We start from the raw sequence: 22,693 nt of genomic DNA on the forward strand, positions 1-22,693 counted from the left end.
TGCATCTTCCCTGTCTACAACTGATCTGCTTAAATTATTGTTAATTCTTTGCTGCTCCCAATCAGGTAGCTCCTGCATAGATTTTGAAACTGCAGGTTTCTTTATTTCAGGAATATTTTTCCTCCAGAATTTTGTGCTGTCATTTTTTTCAGATATGTATGCCAACAATATATAGTCTCAAGTCCAACTTTGCAACGTTGAGGTCAAGAAAATCCAGCTGTTGTCTCACACGTGATTACAATTTAACAGGGCTTACACCTCAAATCTACCCTGGTGTTGGCTGTTGTCAGTATGTTGAAAAAAGCGAATATTTGTTCTTTTCCCTTCTCCAGATATTACCGTTTAATGTTACTCTGAATTTAATTTTGTAGAATCATAGAGTAATAGAATCATTTGGGTTGGAAAATACCTTTAAGGTCATTGTGTCCAATCATAAACCTAACGTTGCGAAGTCCATCACTAAAACCATGTCCCTAAGCACCACGTTTACAAGTCTTAAATAACTCCAGGGGTAGTGACTGAACCACTTCCCTGGGCAGCCTATTCCAAGGCTTGACAACCCTTTCAGTAATTTTTTTTTTCCTAATATCCAATCTAAGCCTCCCTTGCACAACTTGAGGCCATTTCTTCCTGACCTACAACTTATAACTTGGGAGAAGAGACCAGCACCCACTGTACTACAATCTTTTTTCAGGTAGCTGTAGAGAGCAATAAGGTCCCTCCTAAGCCTCCTTTTCTCCAGATTGAACAACCCATTCCCTCAGCCACTCCTCATAATACTTGTGCTCTAGACCCTTCACCAGCTTCATTGTTCTTCTATAAACAAATGTTTAAGTTTTCCGAGTTAAAAACAAGCAAGCAAAGAAACAAACATGAAGTTATTGCTATTTTCAAGTCTACAGAGCAGTAACTGTCATGGCTAAGTGGTAAAGTTCTCCAACTTTCAGGCCCCTCTATGCTGTAATGCAATGTCCTGAAGACACACTGCCTAACTTGTTTACAAGCAGGTACCACCACAACTTTTACCATCTTCCTTACATCCTTTGCAGCCTCATGAAAGCAGATATAGGATGACTTTTTGTTGACATGCAGGACACAAGAAAGTATTCTGCATACAAGCTTCATGTTGGATCAGTGTCTCATTTTCCACTACCTTTACACATGAAATAAAAGGCCTGATTTGCCTAGAAATAATTTCAAAATATCTTTCTTACTATTAAAGCAACTTGAACATTAAAGAAAAAAACCAAACAAAACCCCAAAATTTATTGCTGTAAAATTTGCAGCCTATTAAGTCTGGTACAAGATTTTGAAGTGGACACAGGGAAAGTATAGCATAACACAGATCATTTTAGCTGTGAATCTAGTTTACAGACATGCTATTTTTTCCATGTGTTTCCTTCGGTTAGCAAACTTGCAGGTCACATAATATGATAAAGTTGGGATTCAGACTGGTTCTGAATACAAATATGTTGCATTGAATCACTGTTTATGATTTAGCAATGAATATTTTTGGAATTATTTATTCCAAACATACATACATGGAAATTGGCATCATGTGTAGAGTTCATTAGCAGTTCTTAACAAAGATTATGACAAATACTTTCCTGATTGACAACGTGTTAGAAATTACTTCAAAATACAAGTGGCTGGAATGAAAAGGGCAAGCCTGATTCTTTTTTTGTATCCATATACGCCACATTCAGCTTAGTGTTCTTTGTGCATCAGACCAGTCTGTTAATAATTGGTTTTCTTTTCCTCTCACACAATGCAAGGATGTAGGTTAAGCCATTTGACTTACCACAAAGATGTCTGATTGAAATCTCTTGAGTCAAAGTGCCTCACTCTCACAATATAACCAAGTACAAAAAGCAAAATGACAAAATAGAGTGCAATGCATTTTTTTTCTTTGTAAGGATTTTCATTCATTTCTATTTCCAGGATATCTCTCCTCACTTTAAAGAGTTTGGCTGCTGTAAAAATAAGTGCTCCATCTTAACAATCATCACACAGTTGTGATTCCATATTGCCTGGAAAAACGTATCATGTTCTTACTAGTCATAAAAGAGAGATCTTCCTCTATCCATATTTCACTAGAGTCACTATTGCGTCTGATGTTAAGATTTCTACTACTGCTGCTGATGTAACATTTGTTCCAAAATACTTTTTCAAGTTCAAAGACAGACATGTGAATGGAATGGGTTTGATTATGCACCTACCAAGTGTCAACCATTTGTGCCAAATATTTTCCCATACAAAAAGCTGTGTATATGCATATTTATATAAACAACACACACACAAAACACAAATACAGCATGCATGTTAATTGGAAAAATTCAGAATAATTGAAAGGAGGGGTCGAACATTGTAGGCTAGAGCAGTTTCAATTTTCAGTTTCACAAAATGTGAAAAGTGTCAATCCATCACCTAGTTTAGAAGGCTTTTAAGGATCCCAAGGGTCAGGTTTGTTCATAGGGTGCTTTCTAAGGTTTAGATTGTATTTGGCAGTTTAGCAATCAGAAATTGATCCCTAACACTCCTTCTAGTATGTTTTGGACCGGAAGAGTCAAACTGCTGCAAGTAATGGAGATATATTGGCAGACCTACTTGGGAAAGCCTGTATAGCTTCTTTCTTCCATGTACCTGGCCCAGCTAAGGCTATTAATGCCTATCGATTCCTTCCATAAGCAGTACATTTCATCAAAATCATCTCCATGCATGAAATTGGTACAACACATGAGGAACATTTATCGTGCAGTCTATTATTGTCCCAGCTCAGTGAACCGTTAAGAATGAAGTGAATCACTGAAGCAAAATCAGTTGAACTACAAAATCCTGAAATTAGTAAAAAAAAAAAAAAAAAAAGATGTTTAAGCTGAGGGACTTCTTTAGGGTTTTTTTGAAAGACCTCTCTTTTGTGATGCCTCTGACTAATAAATAATCTTTCCACACTTTCTTCACTTTCATCTTATCTTCACATTTTTAACTTTTGGGTGGCTCGGGTATTTAGGACTCTCTCCACACCCTATTACAGAGTGTCAGCTCTGTTTTGATCCCTGTAGTGTTGCAAAATGGATTATCTTGACTATCAACAACAGGTGGGATAGGCCAGGACATGGCTGTGCTCACCTCAGGGAACAGATTGCCATGGTGGCACAGGGGCTGGAGGGTTCCTGAGGGAGGAGAGGCTGGAAGGAGGGGGTCTCCCCTATGAGGTCCGTCAGTGGAAGGAACTTCCAGGCAGGGCTGTCCCACCACCCCAAACAGGAGCAAGGCAGCTGGGGGTATACCTGGGCACCTCCGTGAGAATAGGGACAGAACGAAGCCAGGCCAGGGCATGGGCCTGCTGGTAGGGTATCAGGGCCATGGCTGGGCAAAACAATGGCTACAACATGGCTGGGACAGAAGCTCAGGTGGTCACTGAGCACAGGACCCTCAGCTTAAAAGCATCTCCCATAGAAGGAGGGGGAAGCCCCTCTGAGGCTTCCTAGCAAAGATAGTTAGGGAAGCCCTCACTGAAGCACCTTCTAGCTGTTTCTTTCAGTGCTACCAGCAGCATTGCCTCGAGCTTAGTGCTGAGCCCAGGCAGCTATATCCCAGTGAGGGGACTCAGGGGTATGACACTGACCCTCACTTCTAGAAAAATGAAACCATTGTGTTTTCACACATATGCTGACCACAGGGCAGCTGAAGTAAGAAATTCTGGATGATAAATGAGTTCAAGAGGACTCCAGCCTCTAATGACTCCATTAAAAAAGAAAACCTTCCCAAGCAGTAAAAGCTTAAATAATACATGAACTCCGGGATATCAAATATGTAAAGATATAAAACTCTATTCAGTACTCAGCACAAGCTAATTTAGTACGGTTTACCATAAAGCTGATAAACAAGTTCAGAAATAATTTACAAATTGAGTGTGAACTGCAAGCCATCTTTATGGCCAGAAAGGTGAAGCAAACTTCCTGAGGTATTAGATGCAGCTAGCAGGTCAGAAAAAGATCCCATGTCAAGTGAGATAAACAGAGATTATCTCTGGCATGGTGAAAGGAGTGTTAAGAGAATGCAGTAAACATGCTTTCCACACCTTGAACAAGGGTGAGAGACGCTGACAGATTTTTGTAATACACACTCACTTCCAACACTCAAAATAATGTGTGGATGCCAGGAATTTCTTACATATTATAAAGGGGGACAAAAGTGCTTGTATTACTAGCAAAAATCCCAGAGGCATAGTTTAAGTGCAGTGTCCAAAAGGCTGCAAGTGTAGAATAGTAGTTTAGAAAACGCACGTGTCACAAAGAGAAGAAAGAATGTTGGAAGGAAACCAGAATTTAGGCTATTTTGTCTAACATGGGATAGGTAGTATCATATATGTGATCTGGGGATGTTGTAGATGAACTCACAAAACTGAAGCGGAACACAAAGCAGAAAAGGCCAGGCAGAACGTTGTAAAAAACCCTCCATCAGTAGTATCAGGAAAGAAAAAGGAAAAAATCATTCTCTGTGTGGCAATCTGAATCAAAAGCAATCAGGAAATGGAAGTACTTACCAATCAGTAAAGTGCAGTTGAACAGCGAAAAAAGAAGTTCTGGCAGGTAAATGCCTCAGCCTCCTCTGCAAGGACTTCGTAACCTCACATCAAGCTCTTCCACCCTTCCTCAATGCCAAGCGTCATTCTCCACTACAAATGAAGCATGATTCTTTGTAGGTCAGAGTAGCAGAATGGGAATCTGACTGATTTATGATGCTGAAACAAAGAACACTTTACTCTAGTCACCTGTGGAAATACCATTCAAGTAATCATGGTTTATTACAAGAAAAATCAGTTGAGCTGGAATTGATCAAATTTAAATGTAAGCTTTTCAAAGTTAGATGTCTATTGTTAGCAACTTACTGGAGGTGTCTTTATAGACGATATAGAAAAGCAGGCATCTCTAGAGGGTGATTCTTTCACCTATTTTAGACACCAATGTTAAAGCAGATTAATCACTCTGTGATGATGCCAATTTCTCTCCATTGAGTCTAGAAAGAAACAGTGTGATGACTGTACCCTAAAATGAATTACTTTTTGATGCTCTAAAGTTAGCGAGATGAATCCTACATTAGAATAGCAAATTAAAAGAACAGGAATTTTGCCCTCTCCCTTTGCACATAAAGTGAATTAATGGATGAGCCAGATAATCACTAAGTGAAAACAACTAAATCTTCAGGAAAGGTCTTTGAAAGGAAATGCATTGCTTTTATTAAAAAGTCATGAAAAATTAAGATTTTTTGTCTTTCTACCATATCCTCTCAAAGCTTTCTTCTTACATTTATTTTGGGATCACATCTCTCCCATGAACATGAAAACATGAAGATTCTTTGCATGTCACAGCCATATTGATATTAACAGTATTGCTTGTTGAGGAATCATTTTTGTTCTGGTTGCATAATTTAATGGTGGTACAAAAAGATTGTCTAGATGTTTAAGTGCATATCTTTCTGTATTTGTCTATCAGTCTCTAGTAATGTTTTTAATTTGTTTATCAATTTAGGCCAAAGCTGGTGATGGTGATCTCATTTATATCACTAAATTTAAAAAAGAATTGGAATTCAATCTCTTGCTGTAAGACCAAGACTCATGTGTACAGTGTTAATAACTAACCTGATCAAGAGCACATCTGTATAACAAGGAGATCTAGTTGAAGCACTGCAAATTAGAGCCTTTGGGAGAGATAGTATTTAACTAATCAGGGACACAGTAGTTAAACTTACTCCCAGAAGATTCTTTTAATTACAAGTATAAACCTAAAGTTCCTACAGGTTTTGTGAAAGGAAGCATCTGTTAGAGGAGAGACCTAAATCACTGGTTTTAGTGACAGAAAACTTTTAATACAAACTTTAAAAGCTGGAAAGTTACAGAATATAAGCCTTCACATACTCTGTTTCTCATGGTAATACTTGGTTTATTTGATGGCTGATCATGTTTTCTGCACACATCTTAGTCTTATTTAGTTTGTTACCATTTCTAACATTCAGTGAAAGACTAATAAAAAATAAATATGCTCTGGTAAAAATGTGGTGTAACTTTATTTGCATCTCACATTTTTGTTCATGCCAAGATGTATTTTATCTGAATAGTCCCTGAGATTTCAGATGGGACTAAGGGCTTTACAGTACCATCATGCTTATCCATAGATCTCAAAACACTTTTCAAGGAGTAAAATCATTGTCAGTTCGGCTAAACTTACCATACTGAGAGTTGATGCATGTCACTTGTCAAGAGTCAATAATACCAACAACAATATCAATGGCCTCTCATTAACAGTAAATCCACCAGGAGAAACATATTGGAGTCCAGATGATATGTTCAGTGAGTGTCTCCTCTACATTAGAAATTCTAGGAGTAGTCTGCTATGTGTGTGTCTATGAATGCATCTGTGTATGTGTATGAATGCTGTATAGTATGAAAATAAATAAATATTATACATGCACAATATTAATTGTCACCTTGTAAGTAATTTCAGGTAGACAGCCAGTGAAGTCTTGCTGTGGATCTGAGTCTGCTTGTTTTTATGGGTTTTATTCAAAACTTTAGTATATGCTGAACACAGGGCTTTTTTGTAGCTTAATGTGCTAGAGTTACAGCTAAAGCTTCTTAGAAAGAATCAAACCAGAAATGCCTAGGGAGAGGAACAACAGCCAGAAGGTGAGACAAAGACAGAACATGAGAAGTAATCTCAGCTGGCAGGTCCAGCCAGCCACAACAGAGTGATAGTGTGGAAATCTGTTGAAAGAGATTTTCAGGACACTTCTGTCCACACAGAAAACAGGGTACACATTATGCAGTTCAAAGTACAGCCATTTATATTACTGCTGCTCTCAAACACTTATGCATGGCAGCAATATATTGCCCTCATGTCATTTATATATATAAACAGTATATATTTATATATATAAAAACAGTCACCAGTCATCTTTATACACTTAAAATCTGCTGGAAGGGGAGGACTGTGCTGTTATAGTTGCACTAGTTGCTTGCAATGTTTTCCAAATTGAATAAATCTCACATTCTAGCCAGTGAGGTAAGTTACCACCATTTGTTTGACATGAGCTTTCAAAAGTGAGGGGTGACATGTTTTCACAGAAGTATTTTCATTTGTCCAAGCAGAGGCCATATTAAAAGCAAACCGAAATAAGCAAGCAGTAACAGCTGATTACAGCAGTGGTTGTTGTGTATGTTCCATTGTGCAGAATTCCAGGAAACTGCTTCTGCACCCAACAGGACTTGTATCTACATCCATTTGCAGAGGTGTATGTGCTTATTCAGTGAACTTTGGCCCATTTCCTAAAGGTAGTTTTGAGGCCTAAATTCACTGAAAGAAATGGAAGTTAGATGCATAAATACCTGTGAGGATCTAGCCTTGTCTAATTATATCCTATAAAAACTCTGAAGTCACAACCATACTAGAAAATTAAACAATATCAGGCAATGTTCCCAGGTACCGAAACATAATTGTTTATACTGTTAAATTTTTAACTTGGTCTCTGGCATGATTTCATCCTGTGCCAAAGGATTCTTGGCTGTGGCTCATGAGTTTGCATGGAAGTGGGATCATTCCCAGGATGTAGTTTGGATACAGGCACCTTGTTCTGGAGTGTAAAAGAGTTTATTAGTGGGGACACTGGCTCTTTCAAGCCAACCTGCTACAATGCCAGGAAAACTGGTCCTGCATATGTTTCATAGATGTAGTCCGAATAGCTCTGGGAGAGGTTAAAAAGCAGAGCTGAAGGCTGAGGGCTGCCTTTGAAATAAAAGACAAACTCCTTAGGGAAAAAAAAATAATCACTACATTTCTAAATAGGAATAAGAGAAAGACAGACTGGGAGAAGTCATGTGCAACCCATAGTAAATCTTTTGTGTCAAAGTAAAAATCCACTCAAATTCATGATTTAATTTGAAATGACCATCCATTCGCTTACAGATACCTGGGTGATAACAATGACTGTGGATGTTCCTTTCAGGAGAGCACTGAAATGTGACAAAATATTTTGGCTATGACAAGGTGGGGGGGAATACTGTGCGTGTCAAAATACTGTTGGACCAGAATTAGTTGTACTGCTGAATCTGGCCTCTTGACTATTCTGTGTATATGTTTTACAATCCACTACAGAAAACATATCTAATAATATTCCATGTTATCCATATAGATCATCCATAAGAAAAAATATACACCATGCTGGTTTGATTTTTGTGTTCCTTGTTTTTCTAATCCTAACACAGTCCCTTTATAAAGCTGTTCTTTACTGTTCTTGACTCCATCCTGAAGAATACACACCTTCTGTGATTTGTTTAAGGCTTTTATGAAATGTTCTTTTGCATTCTTTTGATCATTTACTGTATGCTGAACTGGAAATCGGGTTTGGATGTATATAATTGCTTTTACTGAGATTGTTTTACTTGTTCATCTTTGTTCGTCTTCATCTTTTTCTAACGTTGCACATACAATAAACAAACATATGGTATGTTTATTGCCAAATTTACTTGTGTTCTTTTTTGTGTGTCTTTTGTGGGTTTTGTTTGGGTTTTTGTTTGGTTTTTTGTTGTTGTTGTTGTGTGGTTTGTTTTTGTTTGTTTGTTTGTTTTTGTAATGACAGTATTTTTGGAATGAATTAAAGAAATAGAGGAGAAAAGCTTGTATTGTATGGGTTTGAATATTTTCAATTTTCAGATACATTCTTTGTACAGGTAGGAATTTCTAGACCAATGAAGTTGGCAAATATTGACTTCTGTTACAACATTCACCCAATTTTGTTAGATTGTTTTGGGATTTTTTTATTTTTTACAACAGAAATTAAAGGCATGATCCCACTGAAACTAACAACAAAGCTTTAGTTTATGTTAGACCCTTGTATATGGAAAGTTTGTTCTGTAATAGTCCATCAGTAAACATACTTTCCCAACAAAGTATTTAACCATGGCAATGTACAGTAATGTCCACATTAGCTCTTTCTGAATACAATTATTAAGGATAAAACTTATCATACAAAAATTATCACTTCTGAACTTTCATCAATTAATTCTGAGACATTTTGACTTCCATTCAGACTATGGAAAATTAGGTTGTAATCAAATTTACATGGACATTGTACTTTAGAAACAGGTTTTAAAGCTCTTTGACAATATATGCCAGGGTAAAAAAATGTCACTTTCTGCTTTTTCATTCAGCAAAGGGTCTACAAGTGTGAGTTACCTGCAAGAGAAAGTACAGGTATCTGTAAGGGCTGTTTTAAGAAAATAATTTTACCTGTAATGATTTCAAGACTTCCAATTATTATTAGAAAGTTTGAAAATATCTGTATGTTTTATCATTAATTTCTTAATAATATGGTGCATTAAAAGTTTTTTAACACCTTTTTGTAACTGAAAATCTTCTCAATGCAAACAGATTTTCCTATTACTACTAGTAATGTTCTTTCAGTAGTTAGCCTGTCAAGTCCCTAACGCCAGTATATTTTCGGAAGGTTTACAATTTTTTTTTCCTCTAGGGGAGTTTAAACGTGAGGTGTCATGGTGTTTCTTTCTCCTTTAATATGCTTTTCCTTTCAAAGACATTCACAGAACATATATTTTTATTCTCAAGGATTGCTTGTATTATGATTTCTAAGAAAAGTTTTTTCCCTAAGAGCTCACAGTCTTGTAATGTTTTAAGACCATTTTAACAGAGTGCATGGAACACTACAATAGGTCAAAGACTTCCATGAAACAGGACTTCCTATTCCTTGTTCAGGTGGTTAATAAAACCTGTTAGCATGTTAAATGGCAAACTAAAATTATCTTGCACTGTAAAGTGATGACAGTTCTGCATGCTGTTCTGCACCCTGTGACTTCTGTTCTTATTTATCTTCAGTTACTTTATCTTATACACTTTTACAAAATATAGTTATGAGGAAGAAGTTTATCCCTTTGTGATAACTTGCCTTCCAAACTGTTTTCTCCATGTGCTATTGTAGGATTCTATTAGCTTCTAACAGCACTTATGTGCTGCTGTCTGCTTAACAGATTTTCCATTGTCTTCCATCTTTTGCCAAGAATAGGAAACAATAAAGGATACCAATTAAAAAGAAAAAAAAGTTAAAAAATGTTTATTTTATGTCCAATTGCTATTCTCCAGGTTCCAGAAAATGTCATTTAACTTTCTGTGTTTAATGTGGTGACTACCCAGGAGCTTGGTGAGCCTGGCAGTCTTGGCAGGCATTCTTGACAGCTTGTCAAGCCTGAGGCTACTGCATGTTGTTTTTCCTCTCAATAATTAATAATTAATTAGAAGACATGATTTTTTAATAATGGACTGATTTAAATGTACTGGTTGGGGGGGGGCTGTATTTTTTTTAAACATTCTTTTTTTGAAAGCAAGAAAGACAAGTAAGAGGAACGATATACATGCTTTCAAATAAGTCAGAGAAAATCACGGCAGGAATAAAGGCCTACCATACACATACATTCCTCTGCGTATACAAGGGTGTATTGGCACACAAGGAACCTCGTCCCTGCTGGCCAAACACAAGGGGCTAAATACCTTTTTGCAAGCCCAGAAAACCAAACATAGCCTGAAGCACCTCATTTAAGGATTTCCTATGCATACAAAACACAAATCCCAAAGCAGGTTTTTTGGGTGTTTGGGTTGGTGTTTGTTGTGGGGTTTTTTTTCTTATTCAGTTGGTGTGTTCTGAGGAAATGTAGGAAAATTATGGCCCTAATTTTCAAAAACACTACAAGGAGCCACAGAACAGAGAATGGGAAAAGGATGCCATTATTAATTGATGTGAATCCAACATTCTCCTGGTATACTTCATTTCCATGTATATTATATATTACATATTCACATATTATATATTACACATTACACACTATATACTATATGCTGTATATTGTATGCTGTATACTGTATACTATATACTATCTCTATTTCTATTTTGTGTAGTTCCCCCTACATTTCATTTAGCCTTTGTTCTCCTCTTGCAGAGTCCCAAGTTCAGTGAAGACTCTGGATGCTGCTGAACTAGTGGCAGAAGTCCACAATTGCCCCTTGGAGCACAATCTACAGCTTTAAATTGAACCTCTGTGCTGCACACCCAGTGCCTAAGGAACACCTTTCAGAACAACAAGAGGCCAGCCCAGATACACCCAACAGGGAAATGTTTGGAACAGCTCTGGTTGAAGTCCCTTCCTCTCTAGACATTACATGCTTTGTTACCAAAACCTGTCATTCTATATTCAGGATTCAGAAATCGATCCTACAAAGGGGTATCTGCCTCTTTCACGAAGACACAGTACCAGCTTGGCTTCCAGGAACAGTTCATCCACAGAGAAAAAGAGCTTCTCCTGGAGTGATACTGTTCCATTGTATGTAGATGATAAAATATCAACAAAAGAGAAGTGTTTTCACACCATGCACAACAGCAGCATGACAGCTCCATAGCCAGCTGCTGTGCCTGTTATACTAAGCCTCCCTAAGCGAAACTATATTTAGTGTAGTAAATGCAATTCTGTTATTCTTGGGGGTGGAAAAAACCCAAACAAAACCCACCAAAACATCAGTATTAATCAATACATTTAACTTTTAGACACCGGTACCTTTTTGTAACTATTTAACATTTGTGAAAACTTCCCTGTTTAACTGATATTAATAAATAACACTATGTATATAAACATTGTCCCCCACACCTTCCAACTTGCCTGCACTAAACCTAAAGGGTGATCCAGCCACAGACAGGCATTTCCACAAACTTCTAGTCTGTAACTCGAAACTAACTGAGTTCAAACAGAAAAGTTCAACATGGAAGTATTAGTATTGCCTTTTAGCATATTTTGGTTCTTCTCTTACTATTATTATGTGGTAAATATCACCAGAAGATAATGGTGTAGAAGTTGTGATCTCTTAGTTCTTTGAAGAGGCATCCTACAGAGGAAAAATGTATCTGCAGAAAAGGACTACCCAGTTTATCTCATTGTCTAAATTCAGTTGATGAAGCTGAATTCCTTTTGGGGACAAAGGCCCAGCTGATGGATTGACATTTCTGTGGTAAATTAATTCCTTGTTTGACCAGTCTAGCTTGTTAGCCATTTCATGTGGAAATAAATCTCAAGATCTATCCAAACTGCAGTGGTGTTTCCTCTTGTAAGGATTTAAGGTGTCAGTTTCCAGTATCTTGCTGCAGTTACTGTTTGGTGAAATGATGGTACAACCATGAAACTCACAGAAATACCATTTTCTGGGAAAGAAAGGAGATGGGAATAGGTCTTGATAGGTTAACTAGCTTATTTCTGTCCAAGGCCAGTAGCAACTGTGCCAGTGGTATTCTGAATGGTTGCTATTCTCAAATACTTTGAGTGATGGGGATCAAACACCAAGTCTAGATCATCTGGGTGCTTCACTATTCTTACTGCTAGGAAAGGTTTCTGGCTTTGTGTGTATAACCTAAATATGCCTTTCACATTATTCCTTAAGTTGATGTCACAGTGGTGTCAAAAAAATGGGACAAAATGTTTTAGAGAAAATGCTTTCCTACACCTCTAGCCGTCATTACCTAGAATTTCCTAAAAAATGGTGGCATATTATTTTTAAAATCTTAGTGTGTGTATTTGTATAATTGATCGAATCCATAATACATTGATTGCATAACTATGCATACATGATGATCTAGTACAGAAGCTATGTATTATACTATGTGTGTGACTCATTTCAATGCAAAATAATAATAAAAAATACACAGATTTTATAGACCAAGAGGTAAGTAGTATCTTTCAGGTTAATTAATTGAATGGTAATCCAGAAGGAAATGTATTCCAGTGGAGGCAGTGGAACACTCTCCCTTTCCAATTGATCATATTTAGTTAAGAGGATTGGCAGCAGCCTACAATTCGCTCAGGTGCTGCTTTGGGCAGGTCCTGTGTTACTCAATCTAATAGTTCTTTTTCTGCTTTGGTGTTGATAAAAGCCCCTGAAACCCATCTTCCTTAATTGTACTATAACAGAAAGAGTGCCTTAAGGACAATAAAAAAGGAACAAACCCCAAAAGACTGAATCCATTTACTACAATTGGATTGTGTTAGGTTATGTGATAAAAGCTCATCTGCACACCCACAAACAAGCAGAGAGAGACAGTGGCAGGTAGGGACCCAAACAATACCCTGCCAGACTACTCCCAGGCTCATCACAGGAGCCATCAGCCGACAAACCCATTTCTACAGAGGATCACAGTGGTACAGTGGCAGATGTGGGGAACCCAAATTAAATATCCAGAGGAGCAGATAATCTGGACTCTTCCCAGGGCTATCCCAGGAGACCCTCACATCCAGTGTCCAGGGGTAAAATCCATCAGGATGTGTGAACACCAGAGCACCTTCTAGACTGAGGGGGGTCACTGCCTAGAAGTATGAGACACATAGGATACAGGGGAAGAGTGTTTTGGGATCACACAGGATTTATTATGGGATGTGTAGAGGATGAGCCAAAGGCAGGAAAAGGGGTGGATCTAGTTGATCTGGGGAGGAACAAGCATGAGAAAATAGAGGCATGAGGGGACAGAAATGATTTGTCACATGTATACAGTTTGTTGCTCGTTAAACTTGTCTGCCACATGTAAACATTTGGTTGCTTGGTAAACTTGTCTGCATGGGATCAGTGCAGTCTGTCCTATCTTCTTATTAAACTCCATTTCTAACTCTTTCCTTGGGTGAAGTGCTTTCTATTTGATGTGTGTGTGTGTATGGGGGTTTGAGTGTCAGCAGCTAGAGTGGCATCTCAGGTCACAGGGGTGCATGAGTGCTACAACTGGAGTGAGTATGGGTGTGCAAAGGAGTTTGTGAGTGCCAATGTGGTGGGTTGAACCTGGCCAGCAGCTGAACATTGACCCTGCCTCTCACTCTCTTCTCCCACAGGATGGGAAGAAAAGGGAAGGAAGGTGGAAGACTTGTAGACTGACATAATGAAGAGTTTAACAAGAAAAACAAAAGCTGTGTGTAAAAGCAAAAAAAGAGGAATTAATTCACTGCTTCCCATCAGTAGACAGCTGTCCAGCCACTTCCTGGAGAGCAGGGCCTCAACACCCTTCATGGTTACTTAGGAAGTCAAACATCCCCTCTTCTTCCTTTGATCCTTGAGCTCTTTATTGCTGAACATAGTGTCATATGGTATGGAGTATCCGTCTAGTTAGTTTTGGCCAGCTGTCCTAGTTGTATCTCCACCCAACCTCCTGTACACACCTAGCCTATTAGTGTTTGGTGGGGAAGGGGACAGAAAGCCTTCACGTTGTCCTGCATGTGGGTCGAGGCAACCCTCAATGTCAATAATAGCTGAGGGGTAAAGGACTGAAAGCAGACCTGTGTAGAAGCACTTGGGGGTACAGATGGATGAGAAGCTGGGTATGAGCCAGCAATGTGTGCCATAGGCCAGAAAGCCAACCATATCCTTGGCTGTATCAAAAGTAATATGGCCAGCGGGTCAAGGGAGGTGAATCTTCCACCTACTCTGCTCTAGTAAGACTCTATATAGACTACCAGCTCTAGAGTCCCGGGTGCATGAAAGGCATGAACCTGTTGAGGCAGGTCCAGAGGAGGGCCAGAAAAATGATCTGAGGGATGGAGCACCTCTCCTATGAAGAAAAGCCAGAAGAGTTGGGGTTGTTCAGCCTGGAGAAAAGAAGACTCCAGGGAGACCTTATTGTGGGCTTTCAATACTTAAAGGGGGCTTGTAAGAAAGACGATGACACACTTTTTAGTAGGGCTTGTGGTGATAGAACAAGGGACAATGGTTTTAAATTGAAAGAGAGTAGATTTAGACTAGATATAAGGAAGACTTTTTTTTTACAATGAGGGTGGTAAAACACTGGAACAGGTTTTTCATCTCAACCAGAAAGGTTGCAGATGCCCCATCACTGGAAACATTCAAGGGCAGCTTGGAGAGGGTTCTGAGGAACCTAGTCTAGTTGCAGATGTCCCTGCTCATTGCAGAGGGTTGGACTAAATGACCTTTAAAACTCCCTTCCAGCCCAAACTATGTTATTATTCTGATTGTGCAAGCACCCTTCAGCAATTGCCAAAATGTAAGTATGTTATCAATGCTGTTTCAGCCACAAAAGCAAAGCGCAGCACCATATGGGCTACTATGAAGAAATTTAACTCCAACCCAGCCAAACCAAGTCCAGCTAGGAAAGAGCAAGCCAAATTAGCTGGTAAGCAGGCAAAGGGTCCTGAAAGCCAAACATGACTCTAAGGGTGAGACCACAGGAGAAGCTGGTTATTGCTGGTTATTGGTGGGACCAGAGGAATCCTGACCACAGAGACTACAGGATCTGGGGGTTACCAGGAGCAAGATGTGTGTGTGTATGTGTGTGCGTCTTTAAGACTGAGATCAGTAAGTGCTGGCTATTGGTGACCAGGGAGGTGCCAGTGAGCACTAAAAGTGTGCATGTGTGTCTGTGATTGAACGAGGCAGGCTGTATTCACAACTGGACTGGGGCTGTGGCTTCTGGCATTTGCATGCCCAGGTGCCTGAAGCTGGGGAGACTGGGATCCAGGGATAGCTACTGTGCAGACTGAGGTTCTGAGCCCAGCTGCTGGAGGGATTCATATTTTATGTATGTATATACATATTCTCACTAGTGGACCCTCATACTGCTCAGACAGTTCAGGGAGTCAGAACACAGGGGTTGCCTGTGTTCAGGTAAATGCTGAATGTGTAAATCTGGGTTGATCTGTGTTACCAGCCACGTATATGTGTGTATCTGTGGCGTACACATGTGTCTATGCCTACTGGGAATACAGGCTCAGCCTCACTACTGATTGGATTTGGAGACATGGAGCTATGGCAGACTCCCTTTGCTTGGGCTGCTGAATCCGAGCCTATTCCTCTAACAGACTACTTTCTAACTGACAGAAACATGCTGAAGAAAGGCCTGTAAAGTTTTCATGGTCATACAGATATTTTCTGAAATAGTTTCTACCAGCTTTTCCAAGGACATAAGTCAATGGAAAAGCATGCGTACAATAGAAAATAGAGAATACCTCCAGAGGATCAGATAGGTACATATCCTTGTTAATTGAAAACAGGAACTTTTATTCATTTGTTATAACATAAAGAACACTCCAAGGAGGAGTTGAAAGCTGTGTAACAGCTCTTGAATATTACATTCCTGAGCAAGAGCAAAAAATACATCATAGCTTTAAAACAGGCAAAAGACTAAGTTTACAATTAAATTCCTGCATATGTTTTTTTAAAAGTCTAGTTATAGTTACAAAAATGTTGAATTAGGTGTTATTGATGAGATTACCAATCTTCTACCCCCATAACTGGAAAACTATTATCTTGTATTTTGATCAAAACCCATCACATTTTAATTCAGAAGGTTTCAGGCAATGTTACACTTTTCTCAGCTCAAACTTCTATTTAAAGGGACTGCTGATATTGAAGTCAATGCTTACCCCAGCTGGTAGTGCTTCATCACTGTTCCCACCTTCTCACCAGGTAGAGCACCCACCTGTTGACTTTAGTAGCTAAGCATGGAGTTTCTGGGACAAGGATAAGAAAAGGGTGGAGGGAGGTTAGAAGTCAGAGGAGTAGAAGAGAGAATAAAAGTGAGAAAAGTACTGTGCCTATCCCAAAAGCATCCCTCATATACCCACACTGAATTTGCTCTGCCCAAACCTTTCATACTCCTTTTGATTCTCCTCCTGATCTTGCCTCTGTGGTTTCCAAGTCTCAGTCCTGAGCTCCCCAGACACATTTCTTGGCCTCACTTCCAAGCCTTCTGCTTTTGGGGCTGTTAGCCAATGCTTAGCCTATTCACGGTGGGTATGAATAGTCTGAAGCTATTCACAATGAACAAATTCCTGACAAATACCTGGTGGATAACTATTTAGAAGTTGTTGCTGTTGTTGTTATTATTATTATCTTGTGACTCCAAGTTCTAAGATACACATGGGTAACATTTTTGGTGTCTCTCCAAGCACAATGAGTAGAAATCTATTTCTGATTTTAAATGTAGGTCTAGTAATTTAGAATTAAATAGCAAGTAAAAATAAACATTGGAACACAAAATTGGTAATATCAAGGGATACCCAGTTAATTTAGGTCAAATGTTAACATCAAAGTCAATATTTTTGTTTGAACAAATGGAACTAAAGGTCTAGTTCCTTTAAACTTAACCAAATCTCTGATTTTCCAGACTAGCTAGCTAACATCAGCACAGAATACTTGCCGAAACAGTTTCAAGAGAAAGACAAGATTTCTTGGACTAGTTCTCCAGCATACAGATGCAGAAACACATCCATCTGAAGTATGTCACCACTTTTACTTTGGAGGAATTCTTTTATTCGGCAAAAAATAATACCAAATACTGTCTTCATTTAATCGAGAAACCTGTACAACCCTGACTGAAATCGTATCACCTGGGCAGAATAGCAGGATGCTGCCTCACAAAGTCTTACGTAAGGAAAGAATACAAAACAACTTTGGAATAGGCTTCCCATAGAAGACACTGATTCTGAATATCCCCAGATTAACAACTTGTAGACAAGCATGGACAGGGAATGCCCAGTTCCTCATTTTGCTTTTTCACCTCTCCTCTTCCAAATATATGACTCCTGACTTGAGTAGAAAGAGGAAGAAGAGAGTTCTGCTCCACAATTCTGAAACGTGAGGGGTTACCATTCTCTTCACCTTGCTAAAAAAAAGCTACACTGGTTGATATAGTGGGTAGGTAATTAATGCCCAAATGAAATAAAACAAAAGTCTTAGTAAAATGGTGAAAGTGCTTGACTTTTTTTAAAAAAGCAGTAATAAAGTTTTGGTGACAAGAGTGAGCCAGCACTCAGATCAATTAGTATGTCAGTAACAACAAGCTAGCAGGTGCAATATTAATAAAAGGCATAAGAGGACCCAGAGCTCTGTGCTTCATGTCATCAGTTCTCTGGATTGTGCTGGATATTGATCATAAATAAATAATTGTTCCATTCTGTTGTTGATTAAAATGTTAGTAAAAGTACAGTTACAGCAGCAGAATCTAAAACCATATCAGAGCTATGAAAAATCCATAAAAAGGGTCAAACCATTTTTCCCTCCTGCTCAGTCCTTCTTAGATTAATACCAATTTCTTGTCATACAGAATTTCAGAAGGATAACATGTCTAAAAGATGGTATTTTAATTTTCCATCTACAAGTGAAAAAACTTACTGGTTGACCATTTTTACTGTATTTACACTTGCGTTTGTTTTCTTTGTATAAGAACAAATATATATAGCAAAGTTTATATAAATCACATATAATTTTATTTATATAATGATTTAAAGAAAGTAAAAATCACATTCTTTATTCATAGTGATTCACTAGACCAGATTTACTGTGCACTTCCCTTTAGAACTAACAATTAGAAAGATAAAGAAGGTATTTTGTGGTTCCTAAATACTGAAGTACTTTTTATTTTCTCTCTCTCAAGGTTCAGAATATCTTCTCTACAATGTAAGTTCCAATGTCCTTTATTTCAATGAGCAAATAGCAGATTGATCATCTTAGTGAATGTGAAACTGTACTGCATTATACCGAAAGCAGCAGAGCTGTTATGTGAGGTGATGATATCCAGCTGAGAGGTGGCAATAAGTAACTGGTGGGCAGTGACATCTTAAAATGACAGCCATAAATAAAACTGGAACAGTGGCTCACATTGATGCCTTTCAGTAGGATTTATTAGCTCTTGTTTAGAGAAGCACCTGCATGGTTAAAGTTTTGGATCAGAACTAGCTGGTGCGTGCTCACTTGATATGTGGCTCACTTGGAATGACTTTTCTCACTGCTTAAATGACTAACATAAAAGTTAGTTGCTGGAACAAAAATTTTTTTAAATTTCTAAGTAATTTTTCAGAATTATTCCTTCATACTGAGAATAATTCTAACTGTTATGGAAAAAAATAATTGCTATTATAGTAATTAAATCCATGAACTTAAGTAAAATAAGCATTTTATAAAGGTATTCATGCAAAACTACTTTCATTTAGAAATAAATAATATATTGATATGTAAATTTAATGTGGGTGGGTGTGTTTCTGGATACGTTTTCATTATGTGAAGTGCCAATTACCAGAGTATCTGGGTGCTCATATAACAAGGAAAGAAAAAAAAAGGAAACAAAAGAAAAAAACCCAAATATAATAAATAAATAAATAATGAAAAAAGAGTATGGATTCACACTGTATACAAAATACAAACTGAAATGCAAATTGTCATTGTGAGCTGAACACAGATTTTTTTCCTAGCCAGTAAAAACTGAAAGGTATTTTTTGTGTTGCTTTGACCAAGACAAAAGACAAAAAGAAAAAGAAAAAAAAACCCAGAAACTCTCTAAGTCTTCCTTGAATACAACAAAAAGATGATACTTTCCTAAAACAAATGCATCACTTTGAAGCTTTATTTTCATCCTTCTTTTTTTTCTTTTTTTTTTTTTTTTTGGGGGGGGGGGGGGTTGCTTCTCTAAAACTTGTTAAGAAAAGGATGCATCACCAAAAATGTGAAAAAATAAAGGGTACTGTAAAATTAAATATTAACTTTTTTTTTACTAAACATTTTTTTTCTCTGTATCCAGTTAGAAAAGTGGGAAAAAGATGTTGCAAAACACTTTCTTCTTAATCTTTCTGTTCTATGCAGTTATACGTATTAACATTGTGGCTACCACACAGCTTTCCAAGACTTTGACCACTGCCTTCAATTTCAGTATTTCTCAGCTGCCTCAGCCAAAAGGCCAAATATTTGATCTGGAGTCAGAGGTGAGGAATGGTGACTGTGGTCTAAGCCTTGTGTTGCTTTGTCACATGAGCTAGTAGAATGCATTTCTGATGCACAGTTACCCCTTTTTCTCCTTTGGCAAATGGGATGGCTGAGTTATGAGATCCACCTAGCACCCATCAATGAATTGCAAAATAGCGAGTCCAGCTTGCTGGATAAGAGATAAAAGGAGCTTTGGTTGTGAGCACAGGAAACAATGGGAACTGTTACAAGTAGCCTTCATGGAAATTGAACTTTAAAAGCATGAAACCACTAAATGAACAACATCATTACTTGGGGAAAGAAAAAGTAAATAATCACAGAATAGATGGCCAACAAAGAAATAACATTTTAGATTGGTTTATATATGTGCATATGTTTTTTGGTGTCTGTGAAAGGCCTGAGTAGCATGTGCAAGAAGATAGGGCAAGCTAGGATTCTGCTCAAATACTAACTGGAATTTAGAGAAAGCACCAAAAAAAAGGTCATGTACTATATCACTGACTGTTCTTATGTTCCTTTATGGCTTCATTGCACTGTTAATTTATTTGTTTTACAATAGTGGAGATGAAAATTCTTTTTTCTGTCTTTCAGGAAAAGAGGAATTCTCCAGAAAATGTCAACGTCTCAGTTTATCTATCACCTTTACTATGTCACAAAAACAAAAACAAAAACAAAAAAACCAACCAAACAAACAAAAAAAAACAAAACAAAAAAACCCACAACCACACACTTAGCAGCAATCTTTAAAATCAGAGTAGGCTTGAGGCAATCACAATGACACAAATTTACATGAAAGACAGCAACTTTTGCATTCATTTACAGAATTTCTCCCCTACTACATCCATTTTAAACTTAAATGACAGCTGTTATGAACATGTTCTCCTTATTGCATAATCTATTTCTGATAATGAAAGGGTTTTTAAGCTTCATATTACTTCAATCAGAAAATTAATGAATTGGGCTTTTGTAATATACATACGATCTGTACTTACTACAAGGCTTTATTTCTTCAACAAGATAATGCATTTACTCCTTCAGAAGATATGATTCATATGTCCTGAAGACACTTTACCTTGTAGAATAATTATCATATGAATTTACTAAAATTTCACTGTCATATCTTTTTTGTGTTTGAAGCAGCAATGTGAAGTATCAAGTGAAATACATTAGCAATCATGAAATCTAATGGTAAAATTGTAGTTTTTTCTCTCTGGAAAGGTTCTTTGCTACCTCTCCATGATTCTCATTCTCATTGATACAGTCTTTTAAACAAATCTATAAGCAGGAAGCAGAAATTTTGCTATGGTGAAATATATATTCTACAAAAAATGTCATTAATTCTACAACACGGTTGATCAAATACATTAATTAACATAACCAGCCCCCAGATCGAGGGAAAACTTTAAATAAGAGCATAGCTGACAAAAGCTAAAATTCACCTTTCTAATTTTTCTGAACCATATTCAGATTATTCAGCATTAAATACAGTTTAAAACAATCCAAACTATAAAGAAACATATCTTTGCTAATACATCAAAGGAGAAGAAGAGCTCTAAATTTACTTGATGTAAATAGGAAAAAGGAACTAGACAAAGGCTCCTAAGTCATCACATCTAGTACTCTGATGTAACTCTCAACTAGATATATGTGTATGTGCCACACCAAATAATGTAATACCAAATGTAAGTATTTAAAAATACAGGTAGCCTTCCCAATCCAAATCATATGTTTGAGTCTCTCCTGAATTACAAAACTGACTTTTTATTAAAAATAAGAAGGATATTTTGGGGCTTTTAATACATTTTATGAGAATGTTTTTCAAACTATCTCAGAAAGCAGTCCACACTAAGTCATGCTCAGATCATGCTAATTCCCTATAAGGATGAATTATGCAAGGGGCGGGGGGGGGGGGGGGGGGGGGGGGGAGGGGGTGGAAGCAAAAAGAGAAATCTTAGAATATTATAGTACTTAAATGACTGCAAAATTGATATTCACCTCTAGACTCTTGACATTTATGGTCATAGCATTTGTCTAAATATCATTATAGTTGGTGAAGATTTAGTTACTATAACAGATAAATCTGAAAGGCTTGATTGGGTCCCCTCAATGTAGGCATCTAGTGCTATTTCAGATGACCTGTGGTATCCTATCCAGTGTCCAGCTGATGCTCAAGGACTTGAGTCTTCTGTATGTGCTACGTCAACTCTGACAGCTATTACTACATATCATGCCTGTGACAGCATAGGGTAGTCAAATAGTACTAGACATCCAGCACTAGACAATTCAATTCAGCTGTAGGTGTCTATTCTTTTGACCTGAATCTCACTCTAAGACTTCAGGTTTCAAGAAAACTACTAAACATCAGGACCATAATGACAAATAATATAACAAGATGCATACATGTAGTGCATATAGGTCTAATTATATAGATACGCTACCTCTATGAGCTGAGGGAGGAACATACACCCTTTATGATACTTAAAATGTTACATATGATAAATATGTATAAAAATCCTGCTTAAAAAAGTCCATCTATTTCTTTTTCACTAATTACCATCCTGAAAATATTTGTAGCAGATCTATATATTTTATACAGATGTGTACAAGTGCAAAACTATAACCCTACATACACAGATGTATTTTATTTATTCTTCTGTGCTTCCTCACCCCACATTCACAATAGAATAACAGCTTATTAATAAAATCAAAGACTAGTAGAAGTGTAGCAGCTAAATTCCCATTTCTCAGTATTTTTGTCATTAATAATACGTTTACCTTATGCTCTAGTACCTGTGGGGAAGGCAATCCATTGGTGGGAATTATCTTTTTTCCTCAGCTGGAAAATTACAATGTATGCTGTATAGAACCTTTCGCAAAAAAGGGTTCCAGCTGAT

This window comes from Falco rusticolus, chromosome 2, assembly GCF_015220075.1.
Source record: "Falco rusticolus isolate bFalRus1 chromosome 2, bFalRus1.pri, whole genome shotgun sequence".
Lineage (NCBI taxonomy): Eukaryota > Metazoa > Chordata > Aves > Falconiformes > Falconidae > Falco > Falco rusticolus.